This window comes from Onychostoma macrolepis, chromosome 06 (genome assembly GCF_012432095.1).
Source record: "Onychostoma macrolepis isolate SWU-2019 chromosome 06, ASM1243209v1, whole genome shotgun sequence".
Taxonomy (NCBI): domain Eukaryota; kingdom Metazoa; phylum Chordata; class Actinopteri; order Cypriniformes; family Cyprinidae; genus Onychostoma; species Onychostoma macrolepis.
This window is the reverse complement of record NC_081160.1, coordinates 27938205-27958336: the sequence shown is the minus strand read 5'-3', so window position 1 is coordinate 27958336 and position 20132 is coordinate 27938205. Positions and strand designations below refer to the sequence as shown.

The following is a 20132-nucleotide window of genomic DNA, read 5'->3' as shown; positions in this document are numbered from 1 at the left end:
ATTTTTAAGTACCACATAAGTGCAGGATTTTGCAGGTACTCAAATCAAAAGCCTCCCATATGATCACTGATTGATTGCCATGTCTGTCTCAAGGGTCCCTACTGAAGCTTTTAACATTAGGAGTCTCATTTCTGAATCCATCCATTTTGACCTGATACATATGACCGGTAAAGAGGCAACTGTTATATGATCTGATTTACAGCTAAAACCCTTAAATCACATCCTACACACATTATCTCAGAATATGTGCACGAAGCAATATCTGAGGCTCACGTGTCTCATATTTTGTATTCCTTCTATTTTCCACATGGTGAGGCCTGGAAAATTGACTCAGCGATGTTTCCATGCAAAGTGGGTTTACTTTTACATTAACATAAATAGGAATGTCTCGGGTCATCAAAGCGGGACGCAGGTGTAGCCTCAGTGTTAACATTGCAGTGATTGTCAACCCTCGGCAAAGACACAGAAGTATCTCTGATGCAAATGAACGGCACGCTGCCATTCGCCCCGCCGTTTGCTTCCCTCTGTCACACACATGCAAACACACCGTGTGATATGCCACAACGTTTATGCTAATATGAGCTTATTGTGCAGCAGTCAGTCTGCGTTTGTTGAGTATGTGATGAATCTGGTGTCAAAACTGCTGGGAACCACTGTCAAAACATGTAACGTGACCCTGAGGCACTAACTCATACAGAAAATAACCACAGAAGCAAGAGTTTTCCTAAAATATAGTAGTTAATAAAGTGAGTAACAACAGTAACCTGAAAATAGATGACATGATGACAAGTGATTCCTAAACACTAGTCTCATTACAGAAGGTATGTTTAATTGTTGGTTATAACTTATTAGACGACTCTCTCGAATACTTGATTCTGATTGCAGTATTCTGCATTATTATTAACGGGACAGCTCACTCAAAAATAAAAATTCTGTTATCATTTACTCACCCTCATATCGTTCAAAATCCACAAGACTTTCATTCATCTTCAGAACACAAATGAAGATAAAATCAGAGATTTCTGTCCCTCCATTGACAGTCTATTGTGACAGTCTACCATTTTGATGCTTCAACAAGTTAATAAAAGGTCTTAAAACTAATCCATGTGAATTGAGTGATTTAGTCCAAATTTCCTGAAGAGACTCGATCTCTTTATATGATGAACAGATTTAATATAGGCTTTTATTCACATATAAGATTTGTTTGATTACTAACATTCTTCAAAATATCTTCTTTTGTGCTCAACAGAAGAAAGAGCTTCACACAGGTTTGAGGGTAAGTAAATATTTGCCAATTATCCTTGACGCTAAAATACAGTCAGCCGATTATTATTGCAAAATCCCTTACAGTGGTGGCCTTAGTAAAAAGTGAAGTGACATACGGCCAAGTATGGTGACCCATACTCGGAATTTGTGCTCTGCATTTAACCCATCCAACGTGCACACACACAGCAGTGAACACACACACACCGTGAACACACACACACCGTGAACACACACCCGGAGCAGTAAGTGTGGTTATCAAGCAAACATTTGTTAAGGTAGGCTACATGCAAATAAATGCAATACATTTGCATAATATAATAAATAATTAATACATTAGAAGGTTAAATTATTCAAATCCATCCATTTAGACCTGACACACACTTTAAAACTTCCATATACTTTCTCATATATTTATGGACAACATTTTTAAGTGCAGATATTTTGCATTTGCTTATTTCAAAACCACAGATGATTTATTTGAGTCTGGTATCTTATGACAGTATATACCATATAATAAATCATAAGCCTAGATATTATTTGAACAGATAACGCCTAAAGAAATGAATTAATCTTCTCAAGACTCCTAATCTCCACCATTCCCACTTTACCTGTGTCTCTTTTCACCTTCTCATAAAAGAATAAAGCAGTTCACCCTGGGGACAAAGGGCTGCATTCACAACCAAACAAAATGAAGAGGGCAGAGCAATAATCATTTGCATTTCCAACATCTGCTTTCTTGACGGAGACCAATAATTTGTTATTTTGCCGCCTGGGGGCCCGTCTTCATATTCAGGTCCCCTATCGAGGTGTTTTGTCACAAGAGTGCATTTTTATGACACCGGAAAAACTCCTGTTGGGTGATTTATTTAATCTACTTCCTTTCTTTGTACGTTTATTTATTTATTTTATTAGTGGTTAGGGGCTGGCTGGGTAATTTACCCTACACATTTCAGATTACATTAGACACTGCTCTAGCTGGCTGGTCAACCTGAAAGCCATGTAAAATTCAATGTGCATGATACATGGGGCGGATTTCTAGCCTCAGGATTTGTAAGGTGCAGAAAAAAAAAAAAAGAAAGCTCGAGCTGCAACAACAATAACAACAGATCCTTCCTAGTTGTAAAGAGCCATCAGGACTAAGTCCCTGGGGCGGATTTGTGACAGGGTTTTTTCCAGGAAGGTCAAATGCCCCGAGAGCTCTAATAGTAATGCCACTTTGAGTGGGGTCGTAGGGGCAGAATTCTGCTGAAGACTGGTGGAGGGGAAGAGTGAGCAAGTTCTCACTTCCATGCTCCTTCACTTCATTTTCCATTTTACTAATGCTGCCATATATCTCCCCGTAGGGAGGGAGGTGGTTTAAACCCCTGGGAAGAAAGCAATGATCTAATATATTGTGCCGTTTTTAGGAAGAAGAGATGCTGTGTAAGAGAACTGGTTCTCAACTGTTGGGTTGAGAACCAGAAATGGATCTCAGTTCAGTTCTGATCATAGCAGTAAAAAACTGTTCAAATTACAAACAAAATCTTTAATAAATATAATAAGCAAAATAAATAAGATTTACATTTTTTTTTGTGTTTTTGACGTCAAAGGCCAGACATTCAATCAAACTTCAGCTTATATCAGCACAAATTTAGTGTAAAAAATATTAACCAGAATCACAGCTGCATGATATATTGAAATTAGTGTTGTCAAAAGACCCGGTACTTCGGTACCAAGTCGGTACTAAAAAAATGAAAACGTCACGGTACCAGGTTTTTTTAAGTACCGGTGGTACCGAGTACCCGGTCAACCCGGTTCTTGACGCGTACGGCCCTATGATTTCCGCGATGTAGAAAACGCGGACGGAATCTCGGAATCCAGTTATAAAAGCGAATTCACAGTTTAGCACGGAATGTCACAGAATTTGTCAAAGTTTGGATGAATTAATCAAAAGTAGGTCATTACACTTAAATCAAATCGCGACACGGACTAGTAGCCTATCTGTAAATATTAAGCCGCAAAAGTCGATTTAAATATGAATCACGCTCGCGGTGATTTCAGCATCTGCCGTCTCAATGAAGACATAAATACATAAACAACATCTACAGAATTGCTCTGAGAGTCACTTCACGAGCATTTTACCGTTTCATTTGAGTAAAACCATTTTTTTTTTTTTTTTTTTTTTTAAAGAAATCACACAATATTTCTTCCACATTTTAATTTTAATAGTAAATCCCCTTTATTTACCAAAAAAATAAAATGTGTTTAAATTTAATTAATTAAAAGACAAATCAAATTTGGGTGAAACTTGTTTACTGTTTTTCATACTTTTATTACTTGCGGAAAAACTTGAAACACAATTTAAATAAGTATAAAGAATGGCATTGATTTTTGTACATTTTATTTTTGTTTGACTTTATTATAAAAAAATAGTGTGTTTTTTTAATTAGCATGTGGTACTGAAATTGGTACCGAGAACCATGGATTTTCACTGGTATCGGTACCGAATACTGAAATTTTGGTTCCGTGACAACACTAATTGAAATAAAACCATTACCGTGATATGGCTTAGTGCGATTATCAAATCAAGCAGGCTGCAATTTAAATAACTATATACTTTACTGGATTCAAGCCTGGCATTTACACATGTGTAGTTCAAGTCACCCCACTAACTCTAGGAATGATTCACTCTTTCTAAATATAGCTATTAAATTTATCTGTTGAGAATTCCTGTATTTTTTCAAATCTCAGTATACAGTACGTGTGACCCTGGATCACACAACCAGTCTTAAGTAGCACGGATATATTTGTAGCAATAGCCAAAAATACATTGAATGGGTCAAATTTTTCGATTTTTCTTTTATGCCAAAAATCATTAGGATATTAAGAAAAGATCATGCTCTATGAAGATATTTTGTAAATTTCCTACCATAAATATATAAAAACCTAATTTTTGATTAGTAATATGCATTGCTAAGAACCTCATTTAGACATCTTTAAAGGCGATTTTCTCAATATTTTGATTTTTTTTTCACCCTCAGATTCCAGATTTTCCAATAGTTGTATCCCAGCCAAATATTGTCCGATCCTAACAAACCATACATCAATGGAAAGCTTATTTATTTTTTGAACCCTTTGAATGGATCCTTATTACTGGTTTTGTGGTCCAGTGTCACATATTGCAGAAAAATGTCAGTTTGTTTCCCAATATCGTCCAGCCCTAAACAGAGCATATTTCATTTATATCAAAACATATGCTTCCTTTTGTACATTAAACAGTTTTGTTTGCCACTTTACGTCTAATGTAAAATCTGAATCCTGAAGCAAAGCCAGTTAAGAACCACCATCACACAAATGATGCATTGAAAGATTACACCACTCAAATCTCAAAACACCTTTTCTGTTGAATTGTACATTGCAACTCTATTCCATATAGTCTTTTCTACTCCTCTTCCAGGACTGTATGACCCGTCACCACATAATGCAGACACATGATATTGTGCATAATGGATATGGAACTGAGAATGTGGAATAATCGAGGTCTGCACCATTAATGTCATAGGGTCTTTACTTTGATTATTTGTTGACTAGGCCTGCATCAGGTATAAAGAGACAGGTGTTGAATGGTAAGCAGGGGCTTTACTTACACCAGGGCATGTTGATCCTAAAGCTCTGGGGGTGAAGAGCCTGATCTATGACCAAGATTTTGATGTATCAACAAAAGAACAGCTGTTCTTTTTCCTCAGTGTCATCTGCACTGCAAACAAATCATATTCCTAATGAATATTTTGCCTTGTGTTTGTGTAAAAATAATGAAACATCCTGAAAACTTAAGCAAAACTGCTTAAGACTGGTTTTCACAGAATATATCAGTCATTGCAAATATAATTTACTCACCCTCATGTCGTTCCAAAAAGAAGACTTTCTTTCGTCTGCAGGCCACAAAAGATGATGTTAGGCAAGATGTTGGTGCTGTAAAACTCCAAAAATGACAAAAAAGCACCATAAAAGTCCACATTAGTATATTTCAATTAAATGTCATTTGGCATTATTGATGTCAAATCTGGCATGAATTTTCATAATGCAACACATTTAAGTAAAAGTCCTATGTACTGTAAAGGAGTTAAGACTTGCAGCAGAGACGTATATTTTGAATAATAACTAAAAGTCTTTTACCAACATATAAAGTTATTGAAGGACTTCAGAAGACCTGGAATATAATAGCTCCAAACTGGCTGTCAAGCCCCCAAAAACACCATGAAAGTAGTTAATTACAGTGCTTTTTATCATTTTTGGTGCCATTGTCTTGTTCCATTGGTAGATTATTTCTCTTGTTGTGAGCATAATCCTCATTAAATTTTCTCATTAAGTTTCTAACAGCTGTTTTTTTTACAGCATGAGGTTGATATAGCAAAACTCTTTTGTTTAAAAGTAAGTGCAACATTGATGGATTCTGCACATTTCCATCATAAATCAGAATGATTTTAGTCATTTTTCCTCACAGCCACTTGCAATGTGCCAAATATACATTTTGCAAATCGTCAGGTTGGCAAAGCATACATATAGGCAATACTAGTAACACTACAGAAAAGTAATCCAGTAGTTCTACTTAACCAATACTAAAAATCTGTATCCAGGCAGAATACTGGTGAGAAGAAGCAAAATGAGTGAAATATTCATAAAATACTCATTCAAGAATGAGCTGACATGAGAATGGTATCATTTTCAAACTGGGTGAGGTGCTCCGAGCCAAGAGAGAGCTTTACCTGACATGATTTCTGCTTCTGTTCAACACATCTGTGCCATGGCATATGCTTTCATAACAGGGCTTAACAATTAGAAAGAGGGCCAGCGCTGATGGGCCTGCTGCGAACGAATGCATTCAGAGGGCTGGGAAAGAAAGCTTACCTGGTAAACAACATGTAAATTGCAGGGTATGGCAATGCATCCATCTCTGATTAGAGCAGTGCCTACTTGAAACCTGAACATGAAGAGAGAGGTTAGTCTTTAAGTGAAGCCACCTTTCCTCATTCTGCTTTAACAGCTATTCCATGTTATCAGATTTTGGCCACCCGTGTAAGGCACGACATTTCTCCCAGATTACAGCATCTTTTATTTAAATGTCAGGGTCCTCTGAGGCTCTCCGGTGGAGTACGGTCTAGCAAAGATGTTCAAAGCTGTTCTGAGGTCAGTACTGGATGAGCGGGGAGACAAGGGACTGAGACTCAATCTGTACCTGTGGCTAGAAAGGTCACGGGGGAAACTCATTTGAAAAGCACAGTCTTTAATATATCCACATGCGGGTTAAACAAGCCTAACAAAAAGCACTGTGCTCATACAAGGTACTTTGATTTAAACCATGGTACTGAACTATTATCATATTTGTTGTATCATGTTTATTTATTTATATTTACATTAGTGCTGTCAAATTGATTCATCGCATTACAAAATAAAAGTTTGTTTATATAATATGTGTGTGTACTCTGTATATTTATACATGCATATATTTAATATAAATCATAAATGTATAAATAGGATAATATATACATGTAAATTTTTCTTAAAGGAGTCATGACATGGATTTATTATTTTAATACTAAATCCTTTTTTTTTTTTTTACCTTTTTATATATAGCTTACATTTAGCATTTTAGCTTCCTTTTTTAACCTTTTTTATAATATAGCTTGCATTTAGCATTACATTTAGCTTGTTTTCTTAAAAGAGAAGCTGTTTAAATTCCTCTGAAACTAAAAGCTGAAAGTTTTCAGCACATAATCATATTAACATATTTAAAAAATAACTGAATTTTTGTAAGAGATAGTTACAAGTAAACAATATGTCTTTTGTTGCACAACTGCATACCTTCTAAAGACAACCAAGCACTTCCTAAACTCCAGTAAGATGCATCAGTTAATGATCTAGCTACATTTCACATTTGATTCATCCACCGAAAACACTGATTTACTCCTCAGAGTTAACAATAAGCCACGAAACACCTGAGTCACTGTGGTTATCACCATCATTGCTGTAATTCCTTCCTGTGATTTAAGCGTAACTCAAGTAAAGGTGGAATAAAGGCTTGCTCTTGCCTTTGGCTGAAGGGTGTCCAGAAACTTTGTCACATTAATTGATGGCTTCATTAGATCGCAATCAGAGCACTTCAGTTTGCCTCCAGGGCCCAGCTAACCCATTCCTATGCATTTGAGAACAAAGCTGGGAAAATAGGGTTTTACTGCAGTGGATATTGCGCCTGTCACACCACGAGAAAGCCTCTGTCTGCTACGAGCATAATGTAGATAAAGTAGGAGCAAGGTCGAGTTACGTGGAGACTGATTGTGGCGCGATAGCATTGCGGCCAAAAAATTCAATGACAAAGAAGTTTAGCCAGATATGGACTATTTAGACATGGCGAGAGGCTTTTTTGGGGGGAGGGATAAATTATACCTTTTTGATATGGAAGCCAAATTGTTTTGTGACTACAAGGCCTGCATCATTTTTTGTTTTGGTCATATTTCTCTCTGAAAAATCAAAGGAATCTGGTATGGGATCATCCGCACAATTTTCCAGACAGCTTTTTTTCTTTCTTTCTTTTTCTGACTCAAGAATTACAGACAATAGGAGAGTTATATTGTGTATGTGAGCCATAAGAGATAACAGACAAACAGCAGCAAAGTAACTACAATAACTGCAGACCTATTACTGAATTACAGCCACAGTGAGTGGTTTTGAAAGAGGACTATTTCATCTAATGTACGAGAGCAGAAAGACCTTTTTCGAAAGCAATTGATCGTCTCAACTATAAGCTCTGCTACAATTATGTAATCTTTTCCAGTAATAGCGTGCAGTTAAAGCGAAGCATGGACAGCCGTTCTGGTGGTGGTAACTTGATGTTATGGTGCTTTGTCTAGAAATTCCTGGTCAACAACAAATGTCAGAACACAACAGGCAGGTGCCCCGTATGCAGGCACGGCGAATGTGGTTTCAAGTAAACGCACAAAATGCATTATTCGGGTAACACTTTACAATAATACACTTAAATTAAACAGAGAAGCAAGCAGGGGCATGATTTGGCATGGCAGCCAATACAAATAATTAATAACCGTTTCCTTACCTAAATCCTGCATTTGGACCAGGCTCGGTTGCAGAATCACAAAACACATTTGTGCTTCTGAAATTATTATCTTGATCTATATAGTGTAGTAGTTAGCTAACTCTGTGTCGTACGTGGTCGCTTGTCAAGCATGAAAAACAAATTTTATTTAAATTCTGAATATATTATCGTATACAGCATGCAAAGTGCGCTTCCTTTAAATTTATTTTATTTTTATTTTTTTAATGAAGTTACGAGCATGATAGAACTCGGCGCTGGACAAAAAGCGGTGAGTGCGTGGATTACAACCTAAACACCTCTGATTGGCCGTTGCGTTGTAGAAATCAACAAACAGGTCTGTGATTGGCTACTTTGCTGACGCTTTCCAAAGCAGAAGATACACTGGATTGTTTGCCAAATCTATCTCGTTATGCTATTATTACAAAGAAAACAGATCCTAGACCAGGAGTTATGGGCAGTTTTTCCATCTAAAAGCAATCAGACTATTTTGCACTATGAGTTAGACTATTATACATGCTAAACTAAAGTCCGGCAGTCCCCCTCGGTCCGGAGGGGGGCACAGGGATGTCCGTGGGGGGCAAAGCCCGTATAAGAGGCTGGCGTGGCCTAATGGTTAACTAGCTAAAGCAAGAAGATTTAAAAGTAGTTAATATGCTGGTTGATTCTGTCAAGCAATAATGAAAGTTGTTATCATAGGAATTGACCCAGCTGCATAAACAACCATTATGTCAAGGCTGTGTTTTAAGAACTAGTCTGACTAACTAAATCCCAGATACTTTATCTAAGAATTACTGACAAATAATTCGTCTACATTTATTAGTGATATTAAACATTACATATTTTAACAACACTAATTTAGATGTAACCTCTCACACTTTTTATGTTTTTATAACCACAAGCACAATTTTTATATTAAATTACATTTTTATTATATGTACATATTTATATATTTCCAATAAAAAAAATCTATTTTGTCTGACAGAGTATCAGCTGTGCAGCAGCATTCAGTTCAGAATGAATCAAACAATTTTGACTCACTCATAAACACAGTCACTTGTCGCCATCTATAGGCGTTTCGTGCATCTTCAGAAAGAGTACCAAATCCACCACTTGTAAACCAAAAAATTTAGATTAGAAAATCGTATTTTATACAAAGTTACATAGTTTTTATTGTGATAAATAATATGTATAGGCCTATATTTACATGGTAGCCTATGTATGTTATTTTATTTAACACAGTAAAAACTATGCAACCTGGTATAAAATATTATACATTGTAGTAATATTGTTTCTCAGTGATTAGACAAATGAGGTAGGCTAATATGATTTCTGTTAATTTAATTTACATAGGCAGGAGAAATGTACTATATCTGTAACTATATCTACTTAAGAAAGAAAAGTCGCATTAGATTGGTAGTTTCACTGAACTATAAAATAGTATTTGACAGACAGTAGTAGTCCATTATTCTCTCTCCAGTGTCTACGAACATTTAATCCTGTGCGATCTCTGACAGCAAATGCCTCCAAAGGCATCTAAGAAGTCAAGGATTTGTAGTTTGATCCTTGTCGCTGAGATCTGTGACAGATCTTCGATCCTTAGGATGAGAGGTCAGTAAGACCTGCGTGCCTTGCTACTTTTTTGGTAATGACAACCGTGGCGCTTCTCTGAGTGTCTGCACAGAACTGTGGGTAAACACAGCATGCGGCTGATTGCTGAGTGTGTGGTTGCTAATCTGCAGATGTGATGTGTTACGAGGGATAATTCGGGGTTGTTCGTTACTTTGTTGAGGCTTTAAAAAGAAAAGGAAAAACTCAAGCTGAGATGATCGCATGGGGAGCCAGGGAGAGGACAACAACAGATGGATTATACCTTGTGATTGTTATAGAAACAGCCCGAGTGTTTCTGCATATGAGATTGAAAGGTTGCATGGGTTGTTTGAGAGAGTTTTATCTTCTCTCTAAATCCGTTTTAAAAACTTCCAAGAATATTAACAGTCTTTTCCAAAGTTATTATTTGACTTTGGTGCGAAAGCTGTGTGATTTTGGTTTAACAATATACAAAAAGGCTTTCAAAAAACCATAGATGGAAAGAAAGAGAAAGAAAAGGATGGAGGAGGGGTTTAAGATTTCTGCAAGCGAAAGGGGATTAAGGCTGATTCGATGCCAAACAGTTCTTGGCAGATGGGGCCTGGTGCTTTTAGGATGCCAAAAAGAGTCAATAAGTCATCAGTGCATTCAATCCTGGAGATAATACATTTAGGAGAGGGGATTAACGGACACAATAAAAACAGGCCTTTTCATCCTCTTTGCACGACGAGGACATATTCAAGGAGATATTTGCTCCTCGTCACTCTGACGCAATGCCCTACTGTCTTTCGGTGCAATTTGACTGTTCCGGCTCCAGTCGCTTTACACTGAACAGGTTCCAGTTATACAGTGTGCCAAGGGCAAATGAGCAATGGACTGAGAAGCATGCTGGAGACCAGAGGTGTGCATAATGCTGAGAGGTGCACAGCCTCATTTATAATCGCCTCCATTCAAGGCTTTGACAGTCAGAGTGAATGTGAAAGCATCCCTTGAGTGTTTTAGCATCTGTATGCAGTGACATTGCATTTTATTCTTCACAATCAGATTTTACGGTCCTGTTTTGACTGAATGCTTTAAAGCCATTTATCAATATATCTCCGTTAACCTGTGATTAGGTCAGAAACATGTCTGGCTCATTTTTCAATCTGAAATCAAATGAAAATAAAATAAATGTTATATATGCATGCAATTATCAAGTTTTTCTATCATTTATCTATCATCGATCTATCATCTCTATTTTGTAAAGTATTTTTTACATGCGTTAAGGAATTTAACAAAATTCTGTTTTAAATAAATCCTGCTCTTTTCTTTTTTATTCATCAAAGAATCCTGAAATATGTATCACAGTTTCCAAAACACATTAAGCATTACAACTGATTCCAACATTGATAATAAATCAGCATTTTACAATGATTTCTGAAGGATCATATGACACTGAAGACTGAAGTAATGGCTGATGAAAATAAATAAATATATATATATATATATATATATATACACACACACACAGTACACACACACGCAAACAAACACTTTTTTACATTATATACAAGAATAATAGAATAATTTGACAAAAAAAAAATGCAAACAAACCTTAAGAAACTTTAAACAGGTTTCATTTTCTTTATTAAAAAAAAAAAAATGTTTTCCACAATAGGTCCTTAAAATATACAGGAAGGATCGGAATGTGTCAGTGATATCCACTCTATGCACACCAAACCTGCCTGTCACGCTATAATCATCACAGGTCTAAATGGCACGTGAAATTGCCTCTACCTTCTCTTTTACTAATGACCAGGGTGTTAGAGCTCAAACCTCAGAAGCCATGTGAGGCGATCTACATCTTCTCTAAAGGGCAATTTGTCTGAGTAATTGCACTAGCAAAAATCTATCACTGTCACACTCCCTTGGCCAATTAACACTTGGGGAAGGAAGAAGAACGAGAGCAAAGTGGGTGAAGAAGCAGAGGTGGGATTGAAAAAAATAACTTTTAAGTGTACAATTTTAGCTACAGTGGTCAAAAGAGTTTATAGAGCAGTATTAGAAATTAATTGTCATAACTTTTTTAGATGTAGAGCTTTGGCAGGCAGCATATGCTGATTTGGCAGGCAGTGGTTTAGCAATTATACTGATCTTTAAATGGCATTAGTGGCTCATAGCCCACACTCATATAATAAGTGTGACAGTATGAATGAGGTCCTATTTTACATATTGAGTAATATTTTCTTGCTGTGTTTGGATGTAAATTCGATGTTAATGTAATATGTAGTGTGTCTAATAATCCAATGAGCATGTGTTAATAACACTGAATCTAACAAGCCCAGCATGTCTGGGAAAAAAAGAAAGAAAGAATTATATTGTGCAAAAAAGGGTAACACTTTACTTAAAGCCTTCATTTATAATGCATTATAAAAGTAGTTGTAATGCATTAATTATACCTTGTAATTGTACATTCTCATGAATAATTGTAACCACAGCAATACATTATAACGCATATGCATTTTAAATTTGGTTATAATTATTTACAACATGATATAAAGTATACAATGCACATTATGAATAATTATAATGCATTATACCATTTAATAACATTTATAATGCATTATACATAAAGGCTATGAGTAAAGTGTTACAGAAAAAGGCAGTATAAAAATGTATACTATGTGTGTGTGTGTGTGTGTGTGTGTGTGTGTACAGGTATATATATATATTAAACATCAAGGTAATATTTATTGTACAGCCTTGATGATTCAAATTAAACAAAAATATTTGTATTACATTCTTCTTTTAATGAAACAGAGGTACTGGTAGTCTATAACAGTAATGAGAATTTAATGACAGTCACGACTGAAAAATATGAAACTATAAAACAATCAAAAGTAAAATGTCCAGATGCATTACAGTAATGAGAATATTGGAGGGAAATGTACTTAATCATCTTGAAAATAAAGTCGAAATGCAAACAATCTTTGGTGGTCATAAAATGAGCCTAATTATTTTTTAAATATATAAATTATTTGGCGATTCACCAAACAACCATGCATCATTCACTTTGTTCAAAGAAAAGGATTTTGTCTTTATTGTCTCAGTGACACTGTAATGCTTTAAGTGATTCATGTTTACTTATTTAAACTCTACCCTGTAATTATTTAGAGATAGAGAACATGTTGTTCAAACTTATTAACAGAGCTTGTGATTTGCCACGCTGGAAGGGGTTTATAATTCTTGGCTTCCCATTATAAAGATGAAAAGGCAAACAGTGTCCTCAAACATAATATCATGCCTTGCTGTTCTTCAATGAATTACAATGCGATCCATGAGTCAATTCACACGATCGCTTTACACGGGTTTCATTAACTATCAATTAGCAGGTGTCTGCCAGGCAGTGGGTTTTAACCACAGTGGAGAGCACCATGGGAGTGGACTTCAGAATGAGAAGAGGCGAAGCATGACGGAATTTTCCTACAGGACGATCGAGCTGCACCAACATTTCCTCCCTGTACTAATGAAAAGAGCTGACCTCTCACCCTCAATGGTTTTACATTACCAGAGAGGGAGAGAGAGCTAGCATTACTTGCACCAGTGCCCCTGAGAGATAGACTGTGAGACCAAAAGATAAACTGAAAGAGAGAAATGTAGAAAGGCTATCTCTCTCCAGTCAGTTCTACTGCTGCCAGCGTGATCCTTAATTATACCACAGGTACAAAGCAGTAGATATCCGATTTCCCCTCCTCTCTCCCACAGACTTTCCTAATTAGATAGTAACATAGAGAAGGAGGGGTTACCGGAGCCCATTTCTGTATTTAAATCAGAACATGAGCAATGGATTCTGAAACCGTTCAATCAAAACCCGAGGCCCGTCATTCAAGTAAAGACTTTATTAACTCGTTTTAAATCCTGTCAATCAAAAACCTGTCAAAAAATCCAACAAATTTAACCTCCTGTCAGAGCTGTGGCCAAACACGTGACATATTGAGTTAAAAAATAATGCTCAGTGTTTATATATATATATATATATATATATATACTCTTAAACATAACGGTGCTTCACAATGCCATAGAAGAACCTTTTTATCTAAATGGTTCCATAAAGAACCTTTAACATCTGAAGAACCTTTCTGTTTCACAAAAGGTTCTTTGTGGCGAAAGTAGGTTCTTCAGATTATAATAAGGTAAGAAAGAGATGGTTCTTTAAAGAACCTTTGACTGAATTGTTCTTTGTGGAACCAAAAATGGTTCTTCTATGGCATCGCTGTGAAGAACCTTTTAAGCACCTTTATTTTTATGTAGCTTTCATAGATTTTGTAATGGTACGTTTCTTCAGCTTCTGTCATGCTGAAAAAGTTTTTTCTTTCAGATCAACTTCTGTCATGGCAGAGCAAAAGTTTGATGTGAATCTTGCAAGTTAAAGTCAGGTTAAATAAAAAATCTCTTTGAAGGGACACCTCACCCCAAAATGAAAAAATGCTGAAACTTTACTCACTCTAAGGACATGCAAGATGTAAATTAGAATCACTTTTTCACTAATGGATGTTCTGCAGTGAATGGGTGCCGTCAGAATGAGAGCAAACAGCTGATTAAAACATCACAATAATCCACAGGTTTATCCACATGATGACAAGATGTGTCTGTAATAAACAAATTCATTATTAAGATATTAACTTCAAACCATTGTTTCCGACCCAAAATAATGGTTAATTACTTTTTATAATATTGGTTTCTCCAATCAGGTGACAAATATGCACAAATCAAGCACCATTTACAAGTTAAAACAGTCCAAAAGATTTATAACAAATATGTCTGTGGATTTTGATGTAATAGGACTAGAGGGGATGGATTTGTTCACTGGAGAAAGCATTATTATGGATTAGGGACTCATATTTTGGCCAGAAGTAAAAGTTTAAAATGAAAATGTAATGATGGATTTGTTTATTATACATACAGCTAATGTCTTCACAAGACATTAATTGATGGACTAGAGTGGTGTGGATTACTTTTGGATTATTGTGATGTTTTTATCAGCAGTCTGGACTCTCGGTCTGACGGCACCCATTCACTGCAGAGGATCCATTGGAGAACAAGTGATGCAATGCAAAATTTCCCCAAATCTGTTCCAATGAAGACACAAACTAATCTATATTTTAGATGGACTGAGTGCAAGTAAATTTTCATTTTAATCCTTTAATGACAAAGACATCTGAAAGCAACTATTGCCCCCTTGAGTACTGGGATTATTACTGTCACAGCTACCCATTAAATGGAATAGGAATTTGGCAATTGCAAACATACATAGAGTGTGTTCGAGGCCTAAAGGGATATCTTTAGGCTTTGAATTGGGAGTATGGGTCCTGGGCCATTAAAAGGAATTTGTACATCAATTGCTTGTTAAGGTTCCACAAGCATACTCCTTTCTTATGAATTGAACAGTACAGATGTGAAATCTTATTCTGTAGTTTAATTAAGTTTTTAATTTATGACTAATTAAATTGATTATACCCCCTACAGATCCCAGCAGCTATGTAATTATGTGGAAGTTGTTAAGCAGGTGCTGTAATGAAAAATGTCTTGTTAAAGGATATGATTGTGAACGCATCGCATAAGTGTCATTGACACAAAACACATGCATGTAATGTATCCAAAATCCTATGTGTAATCGCATATATAATAATAAGGCAGCCTTATAAATTAATCTTGTCCATTAAAATTAGCAATGCTTTCTTTAAAGCAGTCATATCACGAGGAACCAAGTTTTCCTTGATCTTTTCAGAATAAAAGACATCATTGTACTATAACATAAAATACTGTGAATTTCTGAAAAAAAAAAAAAAATCTATTTTTGAAACTTTCAGATTTTCAGTACATTCCATTCAGTGTGATTTATAAGCGTTTTGAAAGTGGTGACATGGGGTAATGTCCTGAAAAGTCACCTTCTCCTTGTAATACCTATGTCATACCCTTGTCGTTAGACACATTTATGTCCTCATTTGTCACAAAAACGCACACACATGTTCGTTTTTGTGAAAAGTGGGGACATCCCGTAGGCGTAATGGTTTTTACACTGTACTTACTGTATGTGCTATTGCCCTACACCAATCCTACACCTAAACCTACCCCTTACAGGAGACTCAACTTTCCCCCAAAAAACCTCACTCTGTATGATTTATAAGCATTTTGAAAAGTGGGGACATGGGTCAATGTCCTGAAAAGTCACCTTCACCTTGTAATACCTATGTCATACCTTTGTCATTATACAAATCTATGTCCTGACTTTTCACAAAACGCACACACACACACACACACACACACACACACACACACACACATAAGGGAATTACTGATGTATTTTATGTCATAGAATAATATGTTAATATATTTTGAGCCTGTGTTAACCATAGACCTTTAATCAGGCATAAAATATTCAAAAAACCTATTCACTTCAAGACGACGGAACCGGACGTGCTAAAATGTAAACTTGTTTCCGGGTTTTGTCCTAAAAAATACATCATCCCTGCAGCACTCTATAAGAGCAATCTCATTCACATACAAAGGGGGTATTTACATATACACATATTGCATTGGTCTGTTTAATTTTAAGAGTCAGAGAAGAAAATAGTTATACAAAACTTTTGCTGCAAAGGAACTTTTCAAAGTCTAAACTCACCCAAACACACTTCAAATGCATTTCAGTTGAACGCATTACAAAGCAATAGCTCTTTGAAGTCACACGCTATAATCTTAATATGAATTTGTGCAGCACACCGCAGATCCATTAAGATACTGTAATCCCTGGGTGTCTTCGCTCCATTCTGTTTCTGCTAAACAACCCTTTCCTTGGTGGAGTGAGCCTTTGTATCAAAATTAATTTCAGGACAATGAAGCTTTTAATGCGCTCATAACAGAAATGGTTGGATGAAGATGAATGAGTGCAGCTCAGGGAACCGCAGGTTTATCTGCTTTAGAAAGACAGAGCGAGAGAGGGAGAATGAGAGAGAAACAAGTGAAGCAGCATGCTAGCTGGTCTCTCAGGCCTTTGATTAATAGCCTTAGCTCGGCTCCGGGCCCTCCTCCCTGAGCTTGTGTAATAACTGCCCCGTGGCTGTGCTCTACTCAAGACGTTTTGAGGTGAAATAGATGGCTGACTGTTCGTCTTCGAGACAAGCATCAGCCGGGGCAATTAAACAATACAAACATGCAGGTCTTCACAATTCGTTACACTGTTGGGTCTGACAGAACGAGAACTATGGGGAGCGATCCGAGAGGGCTATCTCCAAGCCCAACCAATCATGTTTTGAATTACTGCTTAAAAGCACACATCGATAAGGAACAGAATGATGATATTGTCTCTTGGTGGTTTGGGACGCAGTTAACAGGCGGTTAAGTTGCAGTTTGCAGTACAAGATTGTTAGTGTCAGGAAAGGCTGAATGCATGTTACTGTGCTGAAACAAATATGGAGTACTACGTGCATCATGAACCTTAAAGGGACAGTTCACCCCAAAATAAAAATTCTGCCATCATTTACTCTCCCTCTTGTCGTTTCAAACCGGTATGAATGTCTTTGTTCTGCTGAACACAAAAGAAGATCTTTTGAAGAATGTTGGTAACCAAATAGTTGATCTCCATAGTATTGTTTTTCCATGCTATAAAAGCCAATGGGGATCAGCAACTGTTTGGTTACCAATATTCTTCCAAATACCTTCAGAAGAAAGAAATTCAGTTTGCAGTTTGGTATCTTATGCACTGTATTCACACTGTTTTATTATTTGACATATATCCAATATCATCCTGTAGCCTATTTCACAATCCACAGTGAATAATGGAGAAAGAGCCATGTTTTCTACCTTATCAATAAACAGTAATAAAATAACAGTAATTATTATTACATTAATAATAAAGATAGCCTAAATTAAATGAAATATTGCATTTATTAAAAATACAGTGGACTGGGAACGTATGAGGAAAATACTACTGCTAGTACTAAATAAATAAATAAATAATGATTAAAAACATGCATGTTATCTGGAGTAAATTGATCATTAATTTTTATGACAAGCAATTACGGCAATCATTAACAAAGTTAACACAGCCCCATTTTTCCTTTTGCTCATTTATGAAGTGTTACATGTAGTTTATTAATGCTTTCAGCTCACAATGTGCACATTATATTATAACACTATGTCTTAATCAGACAACACAATACACAAGCAATCCCTTCCATATAGTTTTTTGCCTAATGTCAGATCATTTCACTGTAAATAATTTCCACATATTTCAACTTAAAAACTTAAGTTCAGTTGTTGCCTTAAATTTTTAAGTGTAATCAGCTTGGTTGTACAAGTCGTTTCAACATAATTTACACTGAATCGACTTTTAAAAAATCAAGTTATAAAAGTTGAAAAGAAGAGAAGTTTGCTCAATTTATTTTGATGAATTATTGTAAAAACATGAATTGCCATGACTTACTTATCCCATCATTTATTTACAGTGTAGTCCCACCCACAGCGAAATCATGTTGGTTTGAAATCCCGCTTTACATTAAATATCTGATTCTGATTGGTCAATGGCCATTGTTACGCCCAGGAATTATTTCAGCATATAAAAAGCACATTTAAGGTACAAATAAATTCTGCATTTTTTTGTTTGGACTTGCCCTGTTGCATTGAAAAGTTTAGCTGGATGAGTAATTTCACGCGTATTCTCAACCACACTGACTCAACTTCACAGTTGGCATTTGAAATTACCCTACCTTGACTTCTTCATAGTAGCCGACATGCTAAGTAATTTCTATTTGATTTCTCTGTGAAGGATCATTTCTCATGAATCCTCGGTTGAGAGTCTCCCTCCATGAACATCCAATACTCTGTGAGCTCCATCTGGCCGTAATTAAAGAGAGGCTGTTCCTAGACACCAATAACTCACAACTAATTATACATCAATTAATAAATCCCTGAAAGCTTATTAAACACAGTGTAATAATTAGCTACATGCACCTGACAATTATTGACTATTTATTGTACAAAGAATAATGAACAGAAAGAGGATGTTGTTGATAATTGTCTTCCTTATTATAAGATAGGGAGGGAAGTATGCAAGAAAGAGTAACAAGTGATGAGGAGGAGAGAGATTTTCCTTTAATTACTAGCTTTTATGACCTGTAATCCTGTTATTATGTACAGTCATTCGAGAAAGCAATGATAAGCTCATTATTCAAGCACCACTGCACTATGAGATGTGCACGTGGCACTCTGTCGTAAAACACTCAAAGTATTAGCACAGAAACTCCCACAACTAATGCACATGAGGGGTGACCGTGTTCGGACTAAGTGAATGTATGTCGTCGGTGGTTAGCAGGGGGAGACGATGTGGGCTGAATTGGATATTGATCCGCGTGTGTATTGAGCAGCATGTAATGAATGAAGACGACTAGACCTGTACATGAGCTCAGGATGGTGACCCTGGACGTTCAGAATGAAATAGTTGTGCTTTAGTCAGTGTCCTTACAAGCCCAAAGTTAGAGTACCTTGGATGTCGTTGGGTGCTGCCCCCCCAACTGTGCACGTTTATGTCCCATCGGTTGATTTTTATCTAGACAAAGAGATTTGAACTTTTTTTTTTCTTTTTGTGATTTGACAATCACAAAGTGCTTTGGAAACTTTTTGTTGGCTTGTTTTACTTGTCCCAGACCAGAGTTATTATAGGTTTTTTTATTAACATTTAGAATTCATTTGAATTTTTTTAGTTTACATTTTCATTTTAGTTAAGGTTTTAGTATTTTGTTGTGTGTTTTTGTCATTTGTATTAGTTATTTTTAGTTGTATTATTATTATTATTATTTTTTATACTTTGATTGTTCTTTTGATTATTATTATTATTATTATTATTATTTTCATTTATTTTTTTTAGTTATTTTTTAGAACATCAAGTTAAACTAGATTAAAATGGAAAACTTTGCCTTGGAAAAAACTTTAAAAAAAAATATTTAATTTGTTTTATTTCAGTTAACCCTTATTTATTTCAAGTAACACTTTTTTTATGGTTTTAGTTTGTTTGTCAGACCCAAACTGTTACACTAAAATATAATAACCCTGTTGAAAAATCAAGCATATGCTGGTTAGGTATGTTTTGAAGCATGGCTGCTGGTTTGAGCTGGTTTAAACTGGTCCTTAGCTGGTCATGAGCTGGTTTAAGCTG

At 35.9% G+C, this 20132-nt stretch overlaps 1 protein-coding gene across 8 annotated transcripts in view; it reads right to left on the bottom strand.

The window, feature by feature from the left end:
• LOC131542382 (monocarboxylate transporter 1-like) overlaps positions 1 to 9249 on the bottom strand; it is a 39291-nt gene extending 30042 nt beyond the window's left edge. The window contains exons 1-4 of one of the 8 annotated variants that reach the window (XM_058779039.1): positions 8357 to 9247; positions 6154 to 6226; positions 5143 to 5225; positions 4893 to 5002 (exon numbers count right to left, since the gene is read on the bottom strand). The gene's annotated coding sequence lies outside the window, so the exon portion shown is untranslated. Of the gene's footprint in view, positions 1 to 4892; positions 5003 to 5142 lie in introns of all 8 variants that reach the window. The other 7 variants (XM_058779041.1, XM_058779037.1, XM_058779042.1 and 4 more) reach the window with 7 other exon arrangements.
• Positions 9250 to 20132: the final 10883 nt, after the last annotated feature.